The sequence below is a fragment of the Sapajus apella genome, unplaced genomic scaffold (genome assembly GCF_009761245.1).
Source record: "Sapajus apella isolate SASKATOON/1434 unplaced genomic scaffold, GSC_monkey_1.0 scaffold15, whole genome shotgun sequence".
NCBI classification, from domain to species: domain Eukaryota; kingdom Metazoa; phylum Chordata; class Mammalia; order Primates; family Cebidae; genus Sapajus; species Sapajus apella.
The window spans coordinates 22,634,057-22,658,994 of NW_022436955.1; the positions used below are offsets into that span (position 1 = coordinate 22,634,057).

Consider the following 24,938-nt stretch of genomic DNA (forward strand, 5'->3'; position numbering starts at 1 on the left):
TGAGGGCCCTGGGTTTCAGGCATAAAACCAGGCAACCATGTAGGCAGACAACAAGCTAGCTGCAGGAGTTTTTGTTTGTTTGTTTGTTTTTCCCGTACCCCAGTGGCACCTGGAACGTCAGCGAGACAAAACCGTTCACTCCCCTGAAAAGAGAATTGAAGCCGGGAAGCCAAGTGGTCTAGTTCAGTGAATGCTATGCCCACGGAGCCCAGGAAACTAAGATCCACTTGCTTGAAATTCTCGCTGCCAGCACAGCAGTCTGAAGTCCACCTGAGATGCTTCAGTGTGGGGAGGGATGTCCACCATTACTAAGGCTTGAGTAGGCAGGTTTCCCCTCACAGTGTACACAAAGCTGCTCAGAGGTTTGAAATGGGGGGAGCCCACCACAGCTCAGCAAAGCCACTGTATCCAGACTGCCTCTCTAGATTTCTTCTCTCTGGGCAGGGCATCTCTAAAAGAAAGACAGCAGCCTTAGTCAGGGGCTTATAGATCACACTCCTATCTGCCTGGGACAGAGCACCTTGGGGAAAAGGCAGCTGTGGGCCCAGCTTCAACAGATGTCATGTTCTGGCATGCTGGCTCTGCTTAGAGCAGCAGATCTCCCAGCACAGTGCTCAAGCTCTGCTAAGGGACAGATTGCTTCCTCAAGTGGGTCTCTGACCCCCATACCTCCTGACTGAAAGACACCTCCCAGCAGGGCTGACAGACACCTCATACAAGAGAGCTCCAGCTGGCATCTAGCAGGCATCCCTCTGGGAAGAAGCTTCCAGTGGAAGGAACGGGCAGCAATCTTTGCTGTTCTGTAGCCTCTACTGATGATACTGGCCAGCAGGGTCTGGAGTGAACCACCAGCAAACCCCAGCGGACCTGCAGCAGAGGGGCCTGACAGTTAGAAGGAAAACTAACAAACAGAATGGAATAACATCAACATCAACTAAAAGAATGTGAACACAGCAACTCCATCTGAAGCTCACCAACATCAAAGACCAAAGGTACATAAATCCATGAAGATGGGGAAAAACCAATGCAAGAAGGCCGTAAAATCCAAATCCCAGAATGCCTCTTCTCTTGCAAAGGAACACAACACCTCACCAGCGAGGGAACAAAACTGGACGGAGAATGACTGATGGATTGACACAAGTAGGCTTCAGAAGGTGGGTAACAACAAACTCCTCTGGGCTAAAAGAGCATGTTCTAACCCAATGCATGGAAGTTAAGAACCTTGAAGAAATGCTAGATGAATTGCTAACTAGAATAACCAATTTAGAGAAGAATATAAAGGACCTGATGGAGTTAAAAAACACAACACAACAACTACGTGAAGCATACACAAATATCAATAGCCAAATCAATCAAGTGGAAGAAAGAATATCAGTGATTGAAGATCAACTTAATGAAATAAAGTGTGAAGACAAGATTAGAGAAAAAAAAAATGAAAAGAAATGAGCAAAGCCTCCAAGAAATATGGGACTATATGAAAAGACCAAACCTATGTTTGATTGGTGTACCTGAAACTGATGGAGGGAATGGAACCAAGTTTCTCCTGGATATTAACCAGGAGAACGTCTCCAACCTAGCAAGGCAGGCCAACATTTAAATCTGGTAAAAACAGAGAACTCCACAAAGATACTCCTGGAGAAAAGCAACCACAAGACACATAATCATCACATTCACCAAGGTAGAAATGAAGAAAAAATGTTAAGGGCGGGCAGAGAGAAAGGTCTGTTTACTCACAAAGGGAAGCCCATCAGACTAACAGTGGATCTCTTGGCAGAAACCGTACAAGGCAGAAGAGAGTGGAGGCCAATATTCAACATTCTTAAAGAAATGAATTTTCAACCCAGAATGTCATATCCGGCCAAACTACGCTTCATAAGCAAAGGAGAAATAAAATCCTTTACAGACAAGCAAATGCTGAGAGATTTTTGTCACTGCCAGGCCTGCCTTACAAGAACTCCTGAAGGAAGCACTGAACATGGAAAGGAATGGCTGGGTACCAACCACTGCAGAAACATACCAAATCATGAAGACCATCAATGCTATGAAGAAACTGCATCAAGTAATGGGTGAAATAACCAGCTAGCATCATAATCACAAAAACAAAATCACACATAACAATAATAACCTTAAATGCAAACTGGCTAAATGCCCCAGTTGAAAGCCACAGAATGGCAAATTAGATAAACAGTTAGGATCCATCAGTGTGCTGTATTTGGGAAACCCATCTCACATGCAAAGACACACAAAGGCTCAAAATAAATGGATGGAGGAATACTGATGAAGCAAATGGAAAGCCAAAAAAAAGAAAAGAAAAGAAAAAGAAAAGCATGGGGTGCAATCCTAGCCTCTGATAAAACAGACTTTAAATCAAATGATCAAAAGAGAAAAAGAAAGGTATGACATAATGGTAAAATGATCAATGCAACAAGAAGAGCTAACTATCCTAAATATATATGCACCTAATACAAGAGCACTCAGATTTATAAAGCAAGTTCTTAGAGACCTAGAAAGAGACTTAGACCCCCACACAATAATAGTGGGAGACTAACGCCCTGTGGTCAATATTAGACAGATTAATGAGACCAAAAATTAATAAGTATATCAGGACTTAAACTCGGCTCTGAACCAAGCAGACCTAATAAACATCTATGAGACTTTACAACCCAAATCAACAGAATATACATTCTTCTTGGCACCACATAGCATTGATTCTAAAATTAACAGCATAATTGGAAATCACTCCTTAGCAAATGGAAAAGAATAGAAATCATACAAAGTCTCTCAGAACTGCAGTGCAATCAAATTAGAACTCAGAATCAACAAACTCACTCAAAACCACACAACTGCATGGAAACTAAACAACCTTCTCCTTAATGACTACATGAAGGCAAAAATAAATAAGTTCTTTGAAACTAATGAGTATAAAGACGTAACATACCAGAATCTCTGGGACACAGCCAAAGCAGTATTCAGAGGGAAACTTATAGCACTAAGTGCTCACAAGAGGAAGCAGAAAAAAATCTAAAATCGACACCCTAACATTACAATTAAAAGAACTAGAGAAGCAAGAGCAAACAAATTCAAAAGCTAGCAGAAGACAATAAATAACTAAGATCAGAGCAGAACTGAAGGAGACAGAGACACAAAGGACCCTTCCAAAGGAATTAATGCATCCAGGACCTGGTTTTTTGAAAAGATCAACAAAAGAAATAGACTGCTAGCCAGACTAATAGAGAAGAAAAGAGAGCAGAATTAAAAAGACACACACACAAAAATGATGAAGGGGATATCACCAACACCACTGAGCCAAAAGAAATACAAACTACCATCAGACAATATTATAAACACCTCAACGTAAATAAATGAGAAAATCTAGAAGAAATGTATAAATTCCAAGACACATACACCATCCCAAGACTAAACAAGGAAGAAGTCAAATCCTTAAACAGACCAAGAACAAGTTCTGAAATTGAGGCAGTAAGTAATAGGCTACCAACCAAAAAAAGTCCAGGACCAGACAGATTCACAGCCAAATTCCACCAGAGGTACAAAGAGGAGTTGGTACCATTTCTTCTGAAACTATTCCAAACAATAGAAAAAGAGGGACTCCTCCCTAACTCATTTTACGAGGCAAGCATCATCCTGATACCAAAACCCAGCAGAGACACACACACACAAGCACTGTTTACAATAGCAAAGATTTGGAACCAACCCAAATGCCCATTGATGATAGACTGGACAGGGAAAATGTGTCACATATACACCATGGAATATTATGCAGCCATAAAAAATGATGATTTTGTGTCCTTTGTAGGGACAAGGATGAACCTGGAAAACATCATTCTCAGCAAACTGACACAAGAACAGAAAATCGAAAATCAAACACTGCATATTCTCACTCATAGGTGGGTGTTGAACAATGAGAACACAAGGACACAGGGAGGGGAACATCACACACTGAGGTCTGTGGTGTGGAACTAGGGGAGGGAGAGCGGGGGGTGGGGAGGTGGGGAGAGATAGCATGGGGAGAAATGCCAGATATAGGTGATGGGGAGGAAGGCAGCAAACCACATTGCCATGTATGTACCTATGCAACAATCCTGCATGTTCTTCACATGACCATAAAAGATCATTTTATATATATATATATATATATATATATATATATATATATATATGTGTGTATATGTGTATATATATATATATATATAGAAAATTTCAGGCCAATATCCGGGATGAACATCGATGTGAAAATCCTCAATAAAATACTGGCCAACCAAATCCAGCAGCACATCAGAAAGTTTATCCACCATGACCAAATCAGCTTCATCCTTGGGATGCAAGGCTGGTTCAACAAAAGCAAATCAATAAACATCTTCCATCACATAAACAGAATGAATGACAAAAATTACATGATTATCTCAATAGATGCAGAAAAGGCCTTTGACAAAATTCAACAGCGCTTCATGCTAAAAACTCTCAGTAAACTAGGTATTGATGGAACGTATCTAAAAACAGTAAGAGCTATTTGTGATAAACCCACAGCCAATATCATACTGAATGGGAAGAAACTGGAAGCATTCCCTTTGAAAACTGGCACATAACAAGGATGCCCTCTCTCACTACTCTCTCTGTTATTCAACATAATATTGCAAGTTCTGGCCAGGAAAATCAGGCAAGAGAAAGAAAAAAGGGTATTCATATAGGAAGAGAGGAAGTCAAATAGTCTCTGTTTGCAGATGACATGATTGTATATTTAGAAAACTCCATTGTCTCAGCCCAAAATCTCCTTAAGCTGGTAAGAAACTTCAGCAAAGTCTCAGGATACAAAATCAATGTGCAAAAATCACCAGCATTCCTACACACAAGTAACAGACAGCCAAATCATGGGTGAACTTCCATTCACAATTGCTAAAAAGAGAGTAAAATACTTAGGAATACAACTTAAAAGGCATGTGAAGGACTCTTCAAGGAAAACTATACACCACTGCTCAAGGAAATAAAAAATGATGCAAACAAATGGAGAAACATTCCATGCCCCTGGGTAGCAAGAATCAGTATCATGAAAATGGCCAAACTACCCAAAATAATTTATAGATTTAGCGCTATCCCCATCAAGCTACCACTGACTTTCTTCACAGAATTAGAAAAAAAAATTAATTTCATATGGAACCAAAAAAAGCCTGTATAGTTAACACAACATTACTCAAAAAGCACAAAGCTGGAGGCATCACACTACCTGACTTCAAACGATAATACAAGGCCACAGCAACCAAAGCAGCATGGGCCTGGTATCAAAACATACGTAGACCAGTGGAACAGAACAGAGGCCTCAGAAGTGACACCATACATCTAAAATCATCTGATCTTTGACAAACAAAACAAAAACAAGCAATGGGGAAAGAATTCCTTATTTAATAAATGGTGTTAGGACAACTGGCTAGCCATGTGCAGAAACCTGAAACTGGTTCCCTTCTTTACACCTTACACAAAAATTAACTCAAGTTGGATTTAAGACTTCAATGTAAAACCTAAAATAATAGAAAACCTATAGGAAAGTCTAGGCAATACCATTCTGGACATAGGCATTCGCAAATACTTCATTACCAAAACACCAAAAGCAGAGGCAGCAAAAGCCATAATTGACAAATGGGAGCTATTTAAACTAAAGAGCTTCTACACAGCAAAAGAAACTATCATCAGAGTCAACAGGCAACCTACACAATGGGAAAACATTTTTACAATTTAGTCATCTGGCAAAGGGCTAATATCCAGAATCTACAAAGGACTGGAATTTACAAGAAAAAAAACAACCCATCAAAAAGTGGGTGAAGATAGGAGCAGACACTTCCCAAAAGATGACCTTTATGTGGCCAACAAACATGAAAAAAACCTCATCATCATTGGTCATTAGAGAAGTGCAAATCAAAACCACAAAGAGATACCATTTCATATCAATCAGAATGGCGATCATTAAAAAGTTAAGACACAACCGATACTGGAGAGGATGAGGACAAATAGGAATCCTTTTACACTGTTGGTGAGAGTGGAAATTAGTTCAGCCATTGTGGAAGACAGTGTGGTGATTCCTCAAGGATCTACAACTAGAAATACCATTTGACCCAGCAATCCCATTACTGGATATACACCCAAAGGAGGATAAATCATTCTACTATAAAGACTCATGCACACGTATGTTTATTGCGACAATGTTCAAAAATAGCAAGGACCTGGAACCAATCCATATGGCCATCAAAGATAGACTGGATAAAGAATATGTGTCACATATATACCATGGAATACCATGCAGCCATAAAAAAGGATGCGTTCATGTCCTTTACAAGGACATGGATAAAGCTGTACACCATCATTCTCAGCAAACTAACAGAACAGAAAACCAAACCTTGCCTATTCTCACTCAAAACTGGAAGTTGAACAGTGAGAACACATGGACACAGGGAGGGGAACATCTCATACCAGGGCATGTGAGGGGTTGGGGGGCTATGGGAGGAATACCTACTGTAGGTGACGGGTTGATGGGTGCAGCAAACCATCATAGCACGTGTATACCTATGTAACACACCTGCATGTTCTGCACATGTATCCCAGAACTTAAAGTATAATTTAAAAAAAAAAGATAAAACATTAAAATTGCAATGATCATTATTACTAAAAAACAGAGCTTTCTGACCCAGAATTCAAGTTCTAGGAGTTAATCCTACAACCAGCAATCTTCATCATCTGGACAGCTGGTAAGAGTGTATGTGACTGTGTGTGTGTGCTCATGTGTGTATACACATGCCTGAATGTGATTGTGTTTATGTACATGGGTGCATGTGTGTGTGCATAGCTAGCAGGAATTATGGAATTAAAACTGTATCAACAGACTAGAAGGTCTGAGAAGTCCTGTTATGAAAAACAATTTAATTATGTTTAACCCTAAATCCTTTGAAAACAAGTCACTGCTTTGTTTTTGTTTTTTTCATTACCTATTTGTTAACAGAAACAATAGAGGTCCCTGGGACACAAAAAGAGAAACATATTTCTTAAAGCAGTAAAAATAATATAATGAGAAACCTGAGATCAACTTAAATGTTTAACAGTTGGGGCGAGGCTCTCTGACTACCATGAAATGATGTTGTGGGAGAAACAGAATTGAAATGATATTCATAACATATTAGGTGAAAAATGTAGGTTATACAAGAGTTGGTAGGGTATGATCCAATTTTTGTTAAACATACATTCATGACTTTGTACATCCAAATTATGTATTGAAAGAACGGAAAGGTGTTAATAATGGTTATTTTTGGGTAGAGGAAATGTGAATGACATTTTTTCTTCTGCTTATCTATATTCCCCACATTTTCTATGATGAAAGTATGCTCTAATGCTTTTTAAAAAGTAAAATTGAGAAAAACAAAGACAAAATATGCCAGCGATTGTAAAACGTGCCCAACTGCCTCACTGAGTACTGCAGCACGACTGTGAGCTGACTCGGGTCCAGTCACTGAGCCTCCAGAAAGTTCTCTTGAGTTGACTTACTAACAGAAATGGAATGGCTTGTAAGTTTCCCAGGAACAGGGATGGGGAAACTTAGGGCTGCATGGCACCAAGAAACATACATTTGAACACACAAAAGCAGGTGGATTGTTTTTGGTCACTTCATTTTTTAAAAAATAACTGACTGGGTCAACTAATCCCAGCACTTTGGCAGGCCAAGGCAGGAGGATCTCTTGGGTCCAGGAGTTTGAGACCAGCCTGGTCTCAACCCCATCACTATGTAAGTCTGGTCTCAAACCCCATCTCTACAAAAAAACAGCCAGGCATGGCGGCACATACCCATGGTCCCAGGTACTCGGGGGGCTGAAGTAGGGGAATTGCCTGGGCCCGGGAGGTCAAGGCAGCAGTGAGCCATAATTGTACCACTGCACTCTAGCCTGGGAGACAGAGGAATAACCCTGTCTCAAACAAACAAAACAAAACAAAGTAACAGGCTGGTTGTCTGAATTACCTTTCTTTGCTGTGTGTGTACAAACACCAACTCCCTGCTTTAGTCAGGTGAGTATTTAACAGACTTTTCCACTTGAGTTTGACTTTCTGCCGTGGTCAAGTAACATACTGTTACTATTCAGCCCCTCACTTCTCCACCTCAGTGCATTCATGCCCAGATTTTGCCACCCCCAGAGTATGGATATATGACAAACTCCTTACTACTTTTTATTGTTGCTTGCTAAAAATTTGAACTAAATAGTAAGCTAAGTATTTTTTTTTGCCCATCTCATCTCTGCTAACGTAGTTTTTAAACAATATTGAAAAACAAAGTAATATACTTTATGCTAGTCTAAACAAATATCCTCATCAAAAAAACTTCACAGAAATATTCAGACTTAAAAAATATCAGCAACGTTGATGTAACTGTTGAGTGGAGAGAAATCCTGGGTGTAGACCACAACTTCCTTCTTGGAATCTGAGAATAACACGTTTTCAAAACATTCTATGAGACAAGGTCTTTCTCTGTCACAGGCTAGACTGTCATGAAACAATTATAGCTTACTATAACCTTGAACTCCTGGTCTCAAGCGAGCCTCTCATCTCAGCCTCCCAAGTAGCTAGGACTATAGGCATGCGCCACCACACTCAGCTAAGTTCTTAGTTTTTGTAGAGACGGTCTCTTGGTATGTGGCCCAGGCTGGTCTCCAGGTCCTGGCTTCAAGTGATCCTCCTGCCTCTGCCTCCCAAAGTGCTGGGATTACAAGTGTAAGTCACCTTGCCCAGCCACATTATTTTTGAACTTAAAAAAAAATTTATGACTTGTTTGACATTCTATTTGAGGGGAAAGATTTAAAAATATACCATCTACAAGGAAAGCTTGAATACTTAAGAAACATAACAAAATAATTCACCCATTAACTATCAGTTTAAGTGAGGGAAAGGTTGGTGTGATCCTCTAATAATTAATAAAATCAAGAAAGAATGACTCTACTAGATCTTGCTCCGATTTTAATCCCAGGACAGGAAATGCACAGACAGCTCTGGAAACTTTGGAGAGGAAAACTTCACAAATTGTCCTGGATGCATTTCTGTGGCTGTGAGTCTTCACACATTGACCTTCGTGATCACTGAGCCCCTGCCGGTATTTCCTCACTGGCTCATGTCCATTTCAATGGTTGGCACCTTTGATCATAAATGTTTCCGCAGATACACAAAGACAGGCATGAAAGGTAGAAGAAAACAACTCTCTGCTTATATTTGTTATGGTCTACATTTCAGATGTTTCTCCCGTTTCCACTTAGGCTGAGTTACAAGGTAATTTGCTCAGAAAGACAAATGTAATGGTGCTGGAACATTAGGGGCGGGGGAAGGTCCCACTCAGGGCTTCTACCAAGGGTGCAAGTTTAACAGAAGCTAGAACAGGAGGATAATGTACTTAGACTGCATGAGAGTGGTACCCCAGTTCCTCCATCCAACATCATCATCCTGCACCAATCTGAGGCATGGCATGGTGAGAAAGGAGGGAACAGGATGCCCTTTCATTGTTAACACAGAGATCCATCAGAACACAAATGTTCTTAAAGAAAAAAGATACAGCACAGTAGAAAAGGCCCCATCAGTCACATTCTAGTCCCCTTCTCACCCATGGAGCTGCGTGATCATGGCAAATCAAGTGTCCTCTGACAGATTCTTCCCTCTAACATAGACCTACAACACCCAGGTCACACAACCTTTGTTCTTGTGAGGATAAAAGCCACAGCTGGAATTTTTTTAACATTAAGTTTAAATCCTTCATCTCCAGGCCTGAAGAACCTCGCCCACCCCCTTGGAAACAGGCTTTGATGGCACCACAAGGACAGCAGTATCAGTGACTCACAGATGGGGAATGGCCTTGTAGCTATGAGGCTCCTCTGGAAGGCAGGCATTTTGCAGGGTGTCTCTTTGATGGTCTCTTAGAGAGCTTTCCCTGTTCCCATACCTACAGTTTGAGCTGCCTTTCCTTTGCCGATGGAATTCACGGCACATTTCGAGGAGCTGCCTGTCCTGGCAGAGAGCAAGGGACTCATAAAAGTGTCAGAACATTACGAACGGCTCAAAGATGGGCTGTGAGCGGGGATAAGTGTAGTGCAGCATGGAGGCCATTCGGTAACTCTATCTGTCTGTGGACAGAGAGGCGAGGACAAGGCAAACAGAGCCTGGGGAACAACACCTGGGGAACCCAGCAGGTGCTTGAGCCATGGGGTTTCTCATCAAGCCATCTAGAGGAGCGGCACTGAGCAAGGTGTCTGCTGAAAACACCATGTACCCCTGGAATTGCTTCTCTCCACTTCAAAGTGAAAGATGCTGAGTTTAATCCTAACTCAGTGGTGAGAGGGTCCTCAGTTCCCTTTCTCACAGAATGACCTGATTTCTGCGACTCTGAGCTTGCTTGTAGCAGCCTGTGTATTAATTTAACTTCATTTTTATAGGCCTTTTGCATGTCATGTTAAGCACACAGCCCCACCATCTAATTAAAAGGGACTCTCACCAATTTGCAGGATAGTTGCTTATGGAAAAAATTATACTAAAAACGCTACACTAAATCCTTCATTCTTAAGAGGTAAATAGCCATCACTCAGTGAGGTTGTTTGTATTCAATCAGTGATCTTATAAACAGGTTGTAAACATATGTATGTTGAGTGAATCTGTAGGAATGCCCTAGCTTTGAGAAACATTTCTGTACTTAAACTACAATGAGAATGGTACCCCAGTTCCTCCCTCCGGCAACATCATCATGCAGCAATCAGAGACAGGGCATGGTGGGGAAGGAAGGACTAGGATGGGCTTTCATTGATAATACAGAGATCCATCAGAACACAAATATTCTTGGAGATAAAGATACAGCACAGGAGAAAAACGTATACGGTTAACTTTCTGGAGCTGAATTGCACAGGACCTGAGGACTGAATGCTGGAGGTGGTTATGACATGGGAGGCTCTCTCTGGCATCTTGGGTTCTGTCCTTTGGCCTGGCTAAAGGCTGCTTCTGTGGGTACCTCCAGCAGTGACAAAAAGAATGCACAGCAAGTATGACCAACAGATGGGACCAAGCAAGAAGTGCTGAGGCTCAGAGAGTGGCCATCTACCTTGAAGGCACTCGACCAGACCTCAGATACAGGAAGCCTAGCCTAGACCCTGCCCTTGCCCCGACTGGGTGGTCTTGAGCAAATTAGGTAAGATCATTCATTTCAAAGAATGTTTCAATCCTGAAAACCAGGTAGTACAAAGGAATAAGCATGGCTCAAATCCTGGTTCTACTGCTGACTACCTTCAGCACAAAACAGTGCCTTTCCATGTCTGCAAAGTTGACGTGAAAATGCATACTCCACATGGTTCCTTTAAAATCGAAAAAATTAACCAAGTATATGAAAATAGTTGACACATGGGCTTGCTACAAATACCAGTTTCCCATCATGGAGTATGCTTTCTGGCGCTAACATTCTACGATTATGTTCCAACTTTCCTGGACAAAATGCACCTATTTCATTGCAAGGCTGGCCCCTGAGATTCCTATTTACCCATTTATTTTGGGACGAAGATAGAGGAAGACATTTTATTGACTCCGCTTCCCATTCAGTAATTCTTTTTCTGACACTATGGGGTGAGCCTGTATCCTGTAGTATTTGTCTCCCTAAAATGTACGGGTATCACTTGCCTAAAACTGGTTGTAGCTTCTCAGGTTGGTTTGGTTCAAATATCTATTTTAATAATCATCCAAAAAGCAAATTAAAATAAGAAATGTTGTGTTTTTCTGTGTAGTCATATCAGTTTTGCCCGTGGAAAAACGGAGAAAAAAGTAACTCCTAGGTGGGATAGCAGGGACAGCCAAGGTACTGTCTCCACCTGGATGTGAAATCTGGAGAGCAGGAAACTCACATTCACTCTGTGCCAATGGGCTCTTCTGGGATGGGATATGTGAGGTCCCCAAACACCAGACTTGACTGTTTAAGGACCTGGGTTACTATGCACAGAGTGAGATGCCACTATTTTGGTATTCTGACCTGGTTCCTGGGGTAAAACTGAAAATTAGCTCTTGCTGCATTTTAATTTTTAAATGAACATCAGATATGAGCCTGAAAGAAGGCCTAACAAGGATGTAGTCTAAATCCAAAAAGCTGGCAGAAGTGGAAATAAAATGATCTACTGAATGGAACAGACAACAGTAGTCTCCGCACCAAGCATAGCAGGAAAACTCCTGGCTCATTGGATTTAAATGTGAATTTTCTTTTCTCTGTTATCAGCTATCTAGTTATCAGGTAGCTACCTGCCTATCTATCTATTGTTCCATCCCAACCTATAAAAAGAATTCTTACGTTTCAATAGGAAGGAAGCAGGAAAGAATTACAAAGGTTTTAAGAAAACGATACAGAACAAGCAGTTCCCAACCTCCTTGGCACCAGGGGACTCGTTTCATGGAAGACAATTTCTCTGTGGACCAGAGTCAAGTGGCAGATGGTTTCAGGACGATTCAAGAACATTACGTTTACTGTGAACTTTATTATTATTACATTGTAATATATGAATATATAATGAAATAATATATGAATGTATAATGAAATAATTACACAACTCAATATAAAGTAGAATCAGTGGGAGCCTTGAGCTTGTTTTCCTGCAACTAGATGGTCCCATCTGGGGATGATGGGAGACAGTGACAGATCATCAGGCATTAGACTCTCAAAAGGAACACACAAGCTAGATCCCTTACATGCATAGTTCATAACAGGGTTTGCACTCATATGAGAATCTAATGCCACCACCGATATGACCAGAGGGAGCACTCAAGTGATAATGCAAGCAATGGGGAGCGGCGGCAATTACAGATGAAGTTTTCCTCACTTGCCTGCACTCACCTCTTACTGCACATTCTGGGGCCTAACAGGCCATGGATTGGTACCAATCTGTGGCTCAGGATTTGGAGAATCCCTGATGTGGACAATATACACATTAAAAAGACTTAAATAACATATACTGTGGTCTATTACCGTGGCTGGGTTGGTGAAATGTGAATTTGGGGAGATAAGAATATAAGCATGCTTTCATTTTACCTTCCCATGTATTTTAAACACCTTTGTTCTTTACAAAATTTGCCTAAGAACATTTTCATGTTATTAACATCGCTTTTGGTAACACCTGCATCCTATTCCAGAACCTGGAGGTACTACAGTTGACTTGACAATTTCTCTTTTCTATAGGGAAAGAAACTTGGAGTCTTGATACAACATAATGTCCCAGTCTAGATTATGAAGAAGTTAACTGAGAAGGCTCTTACCAACATACTTAACATAATGAAAGAAGGACCTTTCAGGCTTATGCCCTTCCTGGCGGACACTCATGGCACATGGACAGTGTGTGAAATTTGGTTAGAAGTTAAATAATTAAAAATAAAAATAGTCAATCCCCATCTGGGGTTCTTTTGTTCTCCATGACGTCCTATGATCTGTGTGGCTGAGCCTTTACTTCCGATTGATCTGTGGATTCGATGGGATTAGATAATGCAGAAGTCCCAGAAATAATAGCCCAGTTTAATAACAGCTGGAAAAGTGTTGTTGTAAACATAGGCCATTCTTAATGACTATCCACGCAGGAAGAAAGATCTTGGCCAACTTACGGGAAGGTCAATACATAGAATGAGTCATTTACTCACTCAACAAACAATCACGATGTGGACCCTAACACCAGTCCTGTTCAACAACTGGAAATTCAGAGATGAAAATATGTTATGTTAGCCCAAGAGTTCTAGAAGCAGACCCACGAAATGATCATCTAGGGCCCCTTGTCCAACTGCAGGTGGTAACATTACACTGGACTGTAAGTGATAGCCCTAAGGGGTTCCATTATGAAGATTCAAGGTGGATGTCCTCTCCCAGAGCTATGCAACTGAGGGCACTGTGAATGATCAAGATACCAGATGATAAAGGCATCAATGGGACACGCACAAGTATTGTGGGAACAGAGACCAGAGGACTAGCTCTGCCCCACTAGGAGGTGAAGGAATGCCATTACAATTTCCCATTCAAGGTCACACTGATATCTGAAAAATAGCAGACAGGCAGATTCAAGAAAAAGTATATAGAACAGGAGAAGATCAAACACCAATTTTTGCGTTCATTAAATATTTTCAGAAAGTGATCCCAGACCTGCTCAGTCTCCGAAAACCTTCCTGGGGGAAGCAACCTCCTCATTCTCAAGGTGCCTGTGGCTCTTTTCACGCTGTTCTTCGCACCTGTGTGCCATACACAGTGGTTATTTTATTCCTTGGCGGAGACTGCCAATTGTGACACTTACTTATAAGCCACCAAGCCCTGAACATTCAGCACAGATCACACAATTAATTTTATTTTTGCCCTCAGCCAGATTTCAAACAAAGACCCCAGAGATGTCTGGAAAATTAATTTATTAAAAAGCAATAGCTTGATAATACACACGATGACAGAAGAAAAGAGTATGTTCAATATCTTATAAAACAGTTGGCAATCACATAATAGAGTGTTCATTGTCAATTTAGTAGCTTGTCTCATTATGCTCAGCAAATAGTTGTAAAACAGTGTATTATTCATGAACCAACATGCTTTAATTACTTGTAGTGCGCATTTATTTCTCAAATGCAATCTGAGTTAGATTCATCTAGAAAAGCAACCCATTTTGCAAAAGTCAGTTTTAGGACCTCCAGAGAAATAACCAGAAATTGGGTTTCGCAGCCTGGAAATGCAAACTGGCCAAGCCCACGCCTTTGCCCTAGCAGAAAGCAGGTAGTGGGAGCCCCTGACTTTAGATCATCCAGCAAAGGGTTAGCTGATACCATCCTCAGCTGTGGATTCCACACAGTGGTGTGTGGCTCCCCTAAGCGAGTCCTGCCTGAGGTGGGTAGGATCTGATTCTGCCACCTAAGTCTCTTTATGAGCCTGATCACGTAACTTATTCTCAATGGGATATAAGCAGACAGCAGAGCAGGGGCTTGAACTGCTCTTGCATGTCTGGACATGCCCTTCTACACATTCCTGCCATTCACCAAGAGAGAACCATTCCCCAGGGGACCAGGAGTCCAAGAAAGACAAAGACACATTGAGTAGCCACGGACTTAATTCATAGCCTGGAGCCAACCCAGCTGGGATCAGCTGACCCTCAGCCTACAGACAGATGCAAAAGTGATGACAATGACTGCTGTTTTAAGCCAGTACATTTTGGGGGTGATTTGTTATGCAGCCGAAGCTCACCGAGAAAATGGCATATCCAGATTTTACTTCGGGATGCTCGGGGGACACCCTCAAAGCAGCTGGCAGTCAATTTACCTCGACTGCACTTGGTCTAGAGGATGTTTGGCCCACAGGACTATAAGCTTAAAAGAGAAGTCAGACATAGTGAATAAAGAAACCAAAATTTGCAGAGGAGGGGGAATCACTTGAAGCCAGGAGTTTGGGGCAACCCTGGGCAACATAGCAGGATGCATAAAAAAAATTAGCTGGGCACAGTAGCACACACCTGTACTCCCAGCTACTCTCGAGGCTGAGGTGGGGGGATCACTTGAGCCCAGGAGTTTGAGGGACTACTGAACCACTGCAATCCACCCTGTTTCTAAAAAAAAATCTATTGAAAGCGACAAGGCAGCCACTCTCACTATGGATCTTGATTTTCATCAAAGTGCTTCTCATATGGGCAACTCTAGGCACTGGCTCTAGGGTAACAGAAGGAGAAACTAGTTAGCAATGGGTGACAAGTCTTCACCTCAGTGATGGGAGGTGGGCTATACTCTAAAAATCCCTGGGCAGTAAGCATTAAAAATAATGGCGAAAAATGCGCAGCACCATGGGCACACAACTTGCGTTAGCAGCAGTAACGGTTGTTATTGCCTTAGCTATTCACCAACAGTGGAATTCAAAAGCAGGAGGAGAGCAGGAAGCATCCTCTCCCATGCCTCACTGCAAGTCAAGCCGCCCCAGAATCCAGGGAGTGCTTCCCGCCCCTCTCTCAAATGGTTCTCTTCAGTCAGACCAGCAGTCCTGTCACACAGTCACAGCCTGCGGAGTCCACAGGAATCTCAGCCGGGGGCTGAAACTCCGATACTCCTATAGTCCACGCTGGATGAACCTTGGCTGGTGGGCCCCTGGAGTGAACTTCCACAGCGAGAAGAAGCTCTTACAATGAAAGCACTTGACTTCCAAGCTGAACTGCCTCCTGGTGTCTCTCCTTGCCATACCTTCTGTGACCATCCCAGTTAATGCTGGTGTTTGGGCAATAATGTAACACAGCCTGCGTCCTCTGCCTGGGGTCTCCTTTCCCTCTCTCTCCTTCCTCCAGGCCCACTGAGGGAAGCTCCTGTACATCCTCCAAGAGCCACGTCCTGGGAGTCTTCTAGTTGATTCCCCAGGAAAAGTCAAGCATTCCTGCCTTTGGTTCCACAGAATCCTGCACACACTTTTCTAGTACTAAGTGGCCGTGCTGTTTGGCTTTGTGTGTTTACTCCTGTTTCTCCCATTCATCCACAAGATCTTTGAGGACACAGGGTACATCTCACTCCCTTTATACAATACTGACACACAGAAGGGGCTCAGGAGATACTGCGAACAAATTAGGGAATACTCTTGTCAAGGCCGGCCTCCAAGGCTGGACAGGAGGCCCTGGTCCCTTTCCTTGCCCTCTGAGTAGGGCTTCTCCAGGCCCCGCTCCTTTCCAAATCTCCAGGTCCCCAGCATTCCCCAGTGAGGAAGTGGAAGCTCATCATAGTTCGTTCTTATCAGGAGTTAAAAAAAGAAAAGTGCACGCCATCTCGATGACTCCAGGCCCTCTGGGGACAACCTATACGAGGTTTACAGCCATAGGGAGCACACGAGGACATTTCTAATTAAATTCTTTACTGCTTCTACTTGACCTCATTTCAACTGTGCCATAAATCTTGAAAAAAAAATTCAAATTCCAAATTTTAAATAATGCTTATGAGTTGGTTTGGAACAGGGACTCTCCTTATTAACCCAATAGCTGCACATACTTGGATTGCCAGAGTGTATCATGAGACAGGGTCAGTTAAAGGCCAGTGGCCATTTCAATTAAAATGTTTTCAAAGATTTCTAAATAATAAACTGGTCTGGCGTATAATTACAGAAGAAATAATAATTTAAGAAAACCCTCATAATCCTGTGTATAATGTTACAGCACACGGTTGGTGTCAACACGCAAAGACAAATACCTCCCCGAGACAGGGAGCCGCAGAAACAATTAAAGTATAAATCCCAGGCACCATTAACACTCAGGCTCTATTAGCTGACTTTGTCTTTGGTCACATTAAAGCCTCCTGGAGTTTGCTGGTGGCTTGGGAGGGAAGGGTTCTGGACCTACTTAAATGACCATATAACTCCACTCAGTAAATCTCTCCTGTAATTGGCTAATAGGCACACACTTTGGCAAATAACCATTGGGGAAGGCTGGTTGGAGGATTTCTCCCCCAACTTCTTTCTCACTTCCCGTGGTTCTTCTGGCTTAGAGGGTGGTTTGCATTCACACATCTCCTGGCCTTTCAGAGGTATGGAGACCTGGAAATTCTGAGTAGGTGAGTTCCATCTCAGAGGACACTCATGGGAAAGTGTGCTGTGCTGCTGAAACTCTGATCTATCGTAGAGTTTCTCAGCTTCTGCACTGTTGACATTTGGGGCTGGCTCACTCTGTTGTAGGCAGCGGTACTGTGTATTCGCAGGATGTTTACTGTCATTTCTGCCCTTGACCCACCAGTGGCTAGCAGTGACAGTGCACCGTCTTGACAATCCAAAATATTTCTAGACACTGACAAATGTCCCATGGGGGGCACCATCACCCCCACTGGGGGACCCCTGGTCTAGCCAGATGTACCCAGGTCACGTGGGCTCAGCATCCCATCATGGTACATCGTGACAGTCCAGCATCTCCTCTTGGACGGGAATCTTCCTCCTGACTTGCTTCTCTACTTACCTGGCTTGTGTCATCTTTGACCTTGTGGATTTTGCTCCTATTCAGTTTCTTCTCTCCCACAGGCATGCAGTTCCTGGTTTCTCAGACTTTGACCTGCAGTCATCAGCAAAGGATCTTGACTCTGATCCTGAGGGTCTTCCTTCTTGAAGTCACCTACAGAACTCAACCTTTGCCTCTAGTCTCAAAGGACAGAGCCCAGCATCCCCATGACTGCTGAAGATGACAGCTTTGTAAATGAACACCAGCTTCTCCCAGGACCCAAACTGTCCCTGGTTCGAAGAGATGCCAAAATGGAAGCTTTATGCTTCTTTTCAGGCTCTTGGAAGGAGACACCCTCTGTCCTTCATTTACAGGTTCCCTTTGTATCTAGAAGTGGGCGGCACTGTAGTTCATGAGCCTTTTTGACTTATTTGAGTATGTAGTTTATTTCTTTTAGGAGTCTATGATCACCTATTAAAGAAAGTGGGATTTGGGCTATTCTGTGATCTTATACCAAAATGTAACACTCACTTGGTGCTGTTGTGGCCAGACTGTTTTCACTGTCACATCTGAAGCTTAAAGTCTCCATGGGAATGCAAGGTACCAGATAGAAAGATTCTCTAGGAATGGGAATGGGGTTGCCAGATTAAAACACAGAATATTCGATAGGGCTGGCAAAATAGGAACAGCTCTGGTCTGTAGCTCCCACAGAAATGGCCACAGAAGACGGGTGATTTCTGCATTTCCAACGGAGGTAACTGGTTCATCTCACTGGGACTGGTTGGACAGTGGGTGCAGCCCATGGAGGATAAGCCAAAGCCGGGTGGGGCTCACCTCACCCATGAAACACAAGGAGTCAGGGGATCTTCCTCTCCCAGCCAAGGAAAGGCATAAGAGACAGTGCTGGGAGGAACAGTGCAGTCCAGCCCAAATACTGCACTTTCCCTACAGTCTTTGCAACAGGCAGACCAGGAAATTCCTTCTGGTGCCAACGCCACCAGGACCCTGGGTTTCCAGCACAAAACTGGGTGGCCATTTGGCAGACACTGAGCTAGCTCCAGGAGTTTTTTATTTCCCCAAACTCCAGTGGCACCTAGAATGCCAACGACACAGAACTCTTCACTCCCCTGGAAAGGGGACTGAAGCCAGGAAGCCAAGTGGTCTGGCTTGGCAGGTTCCACCCCAACAGAGCCCAGCAAGCTAAGATCCACTGGCTTGAAATTCTCCTTGCCAGCACAGCAGTCTGAGGTCACCTGGGACACTCGAGCTTGGCGGGGGGAGGGGCATCCACCATTGCTGAGGCTTGAGCACCTGGTTTTCTCCTCACTGCATAAACAAAGCCTCTGGGAACTCTGAACTGGGAGGAGCCCACCACAGCTCAGCAAGGCCACTATGGCAGGATGCCTATCTAGATTATTTCCTTTCTGGGCAGGGCATCTCTGAAAAAAAGGCAGCAGCCCCAGTCAGGAACTTATAGATGAAACCCTCATCTCCCTGGGACAGAGCACCTGGAGGAAGGGGTGGCTGTGGGTGCAGCGTCAACAGACTTAAATGTCCCTGCCTGATAGCTCTGACTGGAGCAGCAGATCTCCCAGCATAGCATTTGAGCTCTCATAAGGGACAGGCTTCCTCCTCAAGCGGTCCCTGACTCCCATGTATCCTGACAGGGAGACACCTCCCAGCAGGGGCTGACAGACACCTCATACAGAAGAGCTCTGGCTGGCATTTGGCAGGTGCTCCTCTGGGATGAAGCTTCCAGAGGAAGGAATAGGCAGCAATCTTTGCTGTTCTGCAGCCTCCGCTGGTGATACCCAAGCAAACAGGGTCTGGAGTGGACCTCCAGCAAACTCCAGCAGACTTGCAAAGGAGGGGCCTGACTGTTAGAAGGAAAACCAAAAAACACAAAGGAATAATATCAACATCTACAAAAAGGATGTCCACTCAGAGATTCCATTTGAAGGTCACCAACGTCAAAGACCACAGGTAGATAAAGCCACAAAGATGGGGAGAAACCAATGCAAAAAGGCTGAAAATTCCAAAAACCAAAACGCCTCTTCTCCTCCAAAGGATCACAACTCCTTGCCAGCAAGGAAACAAAACTGGACAGAAAATGAGTTTGATAAACTGACAGAAGTAGGCTTCAGAAGGTGGGTACTAACACACCCCTCCAAGCTAAAGGAGCATGTTCTAACCCAATACAAACAATCTAAGAACCTTGAAAAGGGGTTAGAGGAAGTGCTAATTAGAATAACTAGTGTAGGGAAGAAAATAAATGACCTGATAGAGCTGAAAAACACAGAACTAGAACTAAGTGAAGCATATACAAGTATCAAAAGCTGAATCAATCAAGCAGAAGAAAGCTTATCAGAGATTGAAGATCAACTCAATGAAATAAAGCAAGAAGACAAGATGAGAGAAAAAAAGAGTGAAAAGAAATGAACAAAGCCTCCAAGAAATATGAGACTATGTGAAAAGGCCAAATCTACATTTGACTGGTGTACCTAAAAGTGACAGGGAGAATGCAACCAAGCTGGAAAATACTCTTCAAGATATTATCCAGGAGAATTTCCCCAACCAAGCAAAGAAAGCCAATATTCAAATTTGGGAAATACAGAGACCACCACAAAGATACTCACTGAGAAGAGCAACCCCAAGACACATAATCCTCAGATTCACCAAGGTTGAAATGAAGAAAAAAAAATGTTAAGGGAAGCCAGAGAGAAAGCATGGGCTATTCACAAAGGGAAGCCCATCAGACTAAAAGTGGATCTCTCAGCAGAAACCCTACAAGCCTGAAGAGAGTGGGGGTCAATATCCAACATTCTTAAAAAAGATTTTTCAACCCCAAATTTCATATCCAGCCAAACTAAACTTCATAAGCAAAGGAGAAATAAAATCCTTTATGGACAAGGAAATGCTGAGAGATTTTGTTACCAACAGATGGACTTACAACAGGCCAAATGCCCCAATTAAAAGACACAGACTTACAAATTGGATAAAGAGTCAAGGTCCATAGGTGTGCTATATTCAGGAGACCCACCTCATGTGCAAAGACGCACATAGGCTCAAAATAAAGGGATGGAGGAAGATTTGCTAAGCAAATGCAAAGAAAAAAAAGCAGGGGTTGCAATCCTTGTCTCTGTTAAAACAGACTTTAAACCAACAAAGATCAAAAGATACAAAAAATGGCATGACATAATGGTAAAGGTATCGGTGCAACAAGCAGAGTTAACTATCCTAAATACATATGCACCCAATACAGGGGTACCGATTCATAAAGCAAGTTCTTAGAGACCTACAAAGAGATTTAGACTCCCGCACAATAGTAGTGGGGGGCTTTAACACCCCACTGTCAATATTAGATCAATGAGACAGAAAATTAACAAGGATATCCAGCACTAGATCTCAGCCGTAGACCAAGGGGATCTAATAGACATCTACAGAACTCTCCACTCCAAATCAACAAAATACACATTTTTCAGAGCATCGCATTGCACTTATTCTAAAATTGACCACACAGTTGGATATAAAATACTCCTCAGCCAATGCAAAAGAACAGAAATCATAACAAACAATCTCTCAGACCACAGTGCAATCAAATTAGAACTCAGGAATAAGAAACTCACTCAAAACTGCACAACTACATGGAAACTGAACAATCTGCTCCTGAATGACTATGAGGTAAATAATGAAATTGAGGAAGACATAAAGATGTTATTTGAAACCAATGAGAACAAAGACACAACGTACCAGCATCTCTGGGACACATTTAAAGCAGTGTATAGAGATAAATTTATAGCACTAAATGCCCACAAGAGAAAGCAGGAAAGATCTAAAATTGACACACTAATACCACAATTAGAAGCACTAGAGAAGCAAGAGCAAACACATTCAAAAGCTAGCAAAAGACAGTAAATATGATTAGAGCAGAACTGAAGGAGATGGATACACAATAAACACCTCAAAATCAGTGAATCCGGAAGCTGTTTTTTTTTTTTTTATTTTTTTTTTTTAAAGACAAACAAAATAGATAGACCACTAGCCAGGCTAATAAAGAAGAATAGAGAGAAGAATTAAATAGACACAATATAATATGATAAAGGAAATATCACTATTGATCACATGGAAATATAAACTACCATCAGAGAATACTATAAACACCTCTACACAAATAAACTAGAAAATCTAGAAGAAATGGCTAAATTCCTGGACATATACACCCTACCAAGACTAAACTAAATAGATGTTGAATCCCTGAATAGACTAATAAGTTCTGAAATTGAGGCAGTAATTAACAACCTACAAACCAAAAAAAGTCCAGGACCAGACGAAATCACAGCTGAATTTTACCAGAGGCGCAAAGAGAAGTGGGTACTGTTCCTTCTGAAACTGTTCCGAACAATATAAAAAGGTAGAATCCTTCCAAACTCATCTTATGAGACCAGTACCATCTTCATACCAACATCTCACAGAGACACAACAAAAAAAATTTCAGGCCAATATCCCTGATGAACATTGATGCGAAAATCCTCAATACTGGCAAACTGAATCCAGCAGCACAGCAAAAAGCTTATGCACCATGATCAAGTTGGCTTCATCACTGGGATGCAAGGCTAGTTCAATATATGCAAATCAATAAACATAATCCATCACACAAACAGAACCAATGACAAACACCACGTGATTATCTCAATAGATGCAGAAAAGGCCTTCAACAAAATTCAACACCGCTTCATGCTAAAAACTCTCAATAAACTAGGTATTGATGGAATCTATCTAAAAATAATAAGAACTATTTATGATACAGCCAGTATCATACAGAATAGGCAAAAACTGGAAGCATTCACTTTGAAAACCAGCACAAGACAAGGAAGCCCTTTCCCACCACTAGTATTCAACACAGTGTTGAAGTTCTGGCCAGGGCATTATGCAAGATAAAGAAATAAAGCATATTCAATTAGAAAAAGAAGAAGTCAAATTGTCTCTGTTTGCAGATGACATGATTGTATATTTAGAAAACCCCATCATCTCAGCCCAACATCTCCTTAAGCTGATAAGCAACTTCAGCAAAGTCTCAAGATACAAAAGTAATGTACAAAATTTACAAGCATTCCTATACACCAATAACAGACAAACAAAGAGCTAAATCATGAGTGAACTCCCATTCACAATTGCTACAAAAAACAATACAACACCTAGGAATATGACTTACAAGGGATGTGAAGGACCTCTTCAAGGAGAACTACAAACCACTGCTCAAGGAAATAAGACAGGACACAAACAAATGGAAAAACATTCCATGCTCATGGATAGAAAGAATCAGTACTGTGAAAATGGCCATACTGCCTGAAGTAATTTATAGATTCAATCCTATCCCCATCAGCCTACCACTGACTTTCTTCACAGAATGAGAAACAACAACAACTTGAAATTTCATATGGAACCCAAAAAAGCCTGTATAGCCAAGGCAATACTAAGCAAAAAGAACAAAGGTGAATGCATCATGCTACCTGACTTCAAACTATACTACAAGCCTCCAGAAATAAAAACAGCATTGTAATGGTACCAACACAGATATATAGGCCTATGGAACAGAACTGAGGCCTTAGAAATAATACCACACATCTACAACCATCTGATCTTTGACAAACCTGACAAAAACAAGCAATGGGGAAAGGATTCCTTATTTAATACATGGTATTGGGAAAACAGGCTAGCCATATGCAGAAAGCTGAAACTGGATCCTTTCCTTACACCTTACACAAAAATTAAATCTAGATGGTATTAAAACTTAAACGTAAGACCTAAAACCATAAAAACCCTAGAAGAAAACCTAGGCAATACCATTCAGGACATAGGCATGGGCAAAAACTTCATAACTGAAACACCAAAAGAAATGGCAACAAAAGCCAAAATAGACAAATGGGACCTAATTAAACTAAAGAGCTTCTGCACAGTGAAAGAAACTATCATCAGAGTGAAGAGGCAACCTACAGAATTGGAGACAATTTTTGCACTCTATCCATCTGACAAATGACTAATAGCCAGGATCTACAGAGAATTTAAGGAAATTTACAAGAAAAAAACAACCCCATTGAAAAGTAGGCAAAGTATATAACCAGACACTTCTCAAAAGAAGACATTTACGCAGCCAACAAACGTGTTTTTTAAAAAAGCTCATCATCACTGGTCGCATGATTAAAAAAAAAAAAAAGCTTCATCATCATTATAGAAATGCAAATAAAAACCACACTGAGATACCAGTTCACACCAGCTAGAATGGCGATCATTTCAAAGTCAGGAAACAACAGATGCTGGAAAGGATGTGGAGAAATAGGAATGCTTTTATACTGTTGGTGTGAGTGTAAGTTAGTTCAACCATTGAGGAAGACAGTGTGGCAATCCCTCAACAATCTATAACTAGAAATACCATTTGACCCAGCAATCCCATTACCGAGTATATACCCAAAGGATTATAAATCATTCTACTATAAAGACACATGCATATGTATGTTTATTGTGGCACTGTTCACAATAGCAAAGACTTGGAATGAACCCAAATGTCCATCAGGGATAGACTGCATCAAGAAAATGTGGCACAGATACACCATGGAATACCATACAGCCATACAAAAGGTTGAGTTCATGTATTTTGCAAGGACATGAATGAAGCTGGAAACCATCATTCTCAGCAAACACAAGAACAGAAAACCGAACACGACATGTTCTCACCTATAAGTGGGAGCTGAACAATGAGAACACATGGACACAGGGAGGAAAACATCACACACTAGGGTCTGTCTGGGGAGTTGGGGACTAGGAGAGGGATATCATCAGGAGAAGTACCTAATGCAGATGACGGGTTGATGGGTGCAACAAACCACCATGGCATGTGTATACCTAAGTAACAAATCTGCATGTTCTACACATGTACCCCAGAACTTGTGTGTGTGTGTGTGTGTGTGTGTCTCCACACAGGGAATTTAGTTT

General features: G+C 41.9%; 1 long non-coding RNA gene across 1 annotated transcript; it reads right to left on the minus strand.

Moving 5' to 3' along the window:
• Positions 1-74: 74 nt before the first annotated feature.
• On the minus strand, positions 75-19,430 carry LOC116555356. Its single transcript, XR_004270496.1, has 2 exons — positions 19,202-19,430; positions 75-270 (listed from the first exon to the last, which is right to left on the minus strand). It is a non-coding gene; the product is annotated as an uncharacterized LOC116555356 (long non-coding RNA).
• Between the last annotated feature and the right edge of the window lie 5,508 nt (positions 19,431-24,938).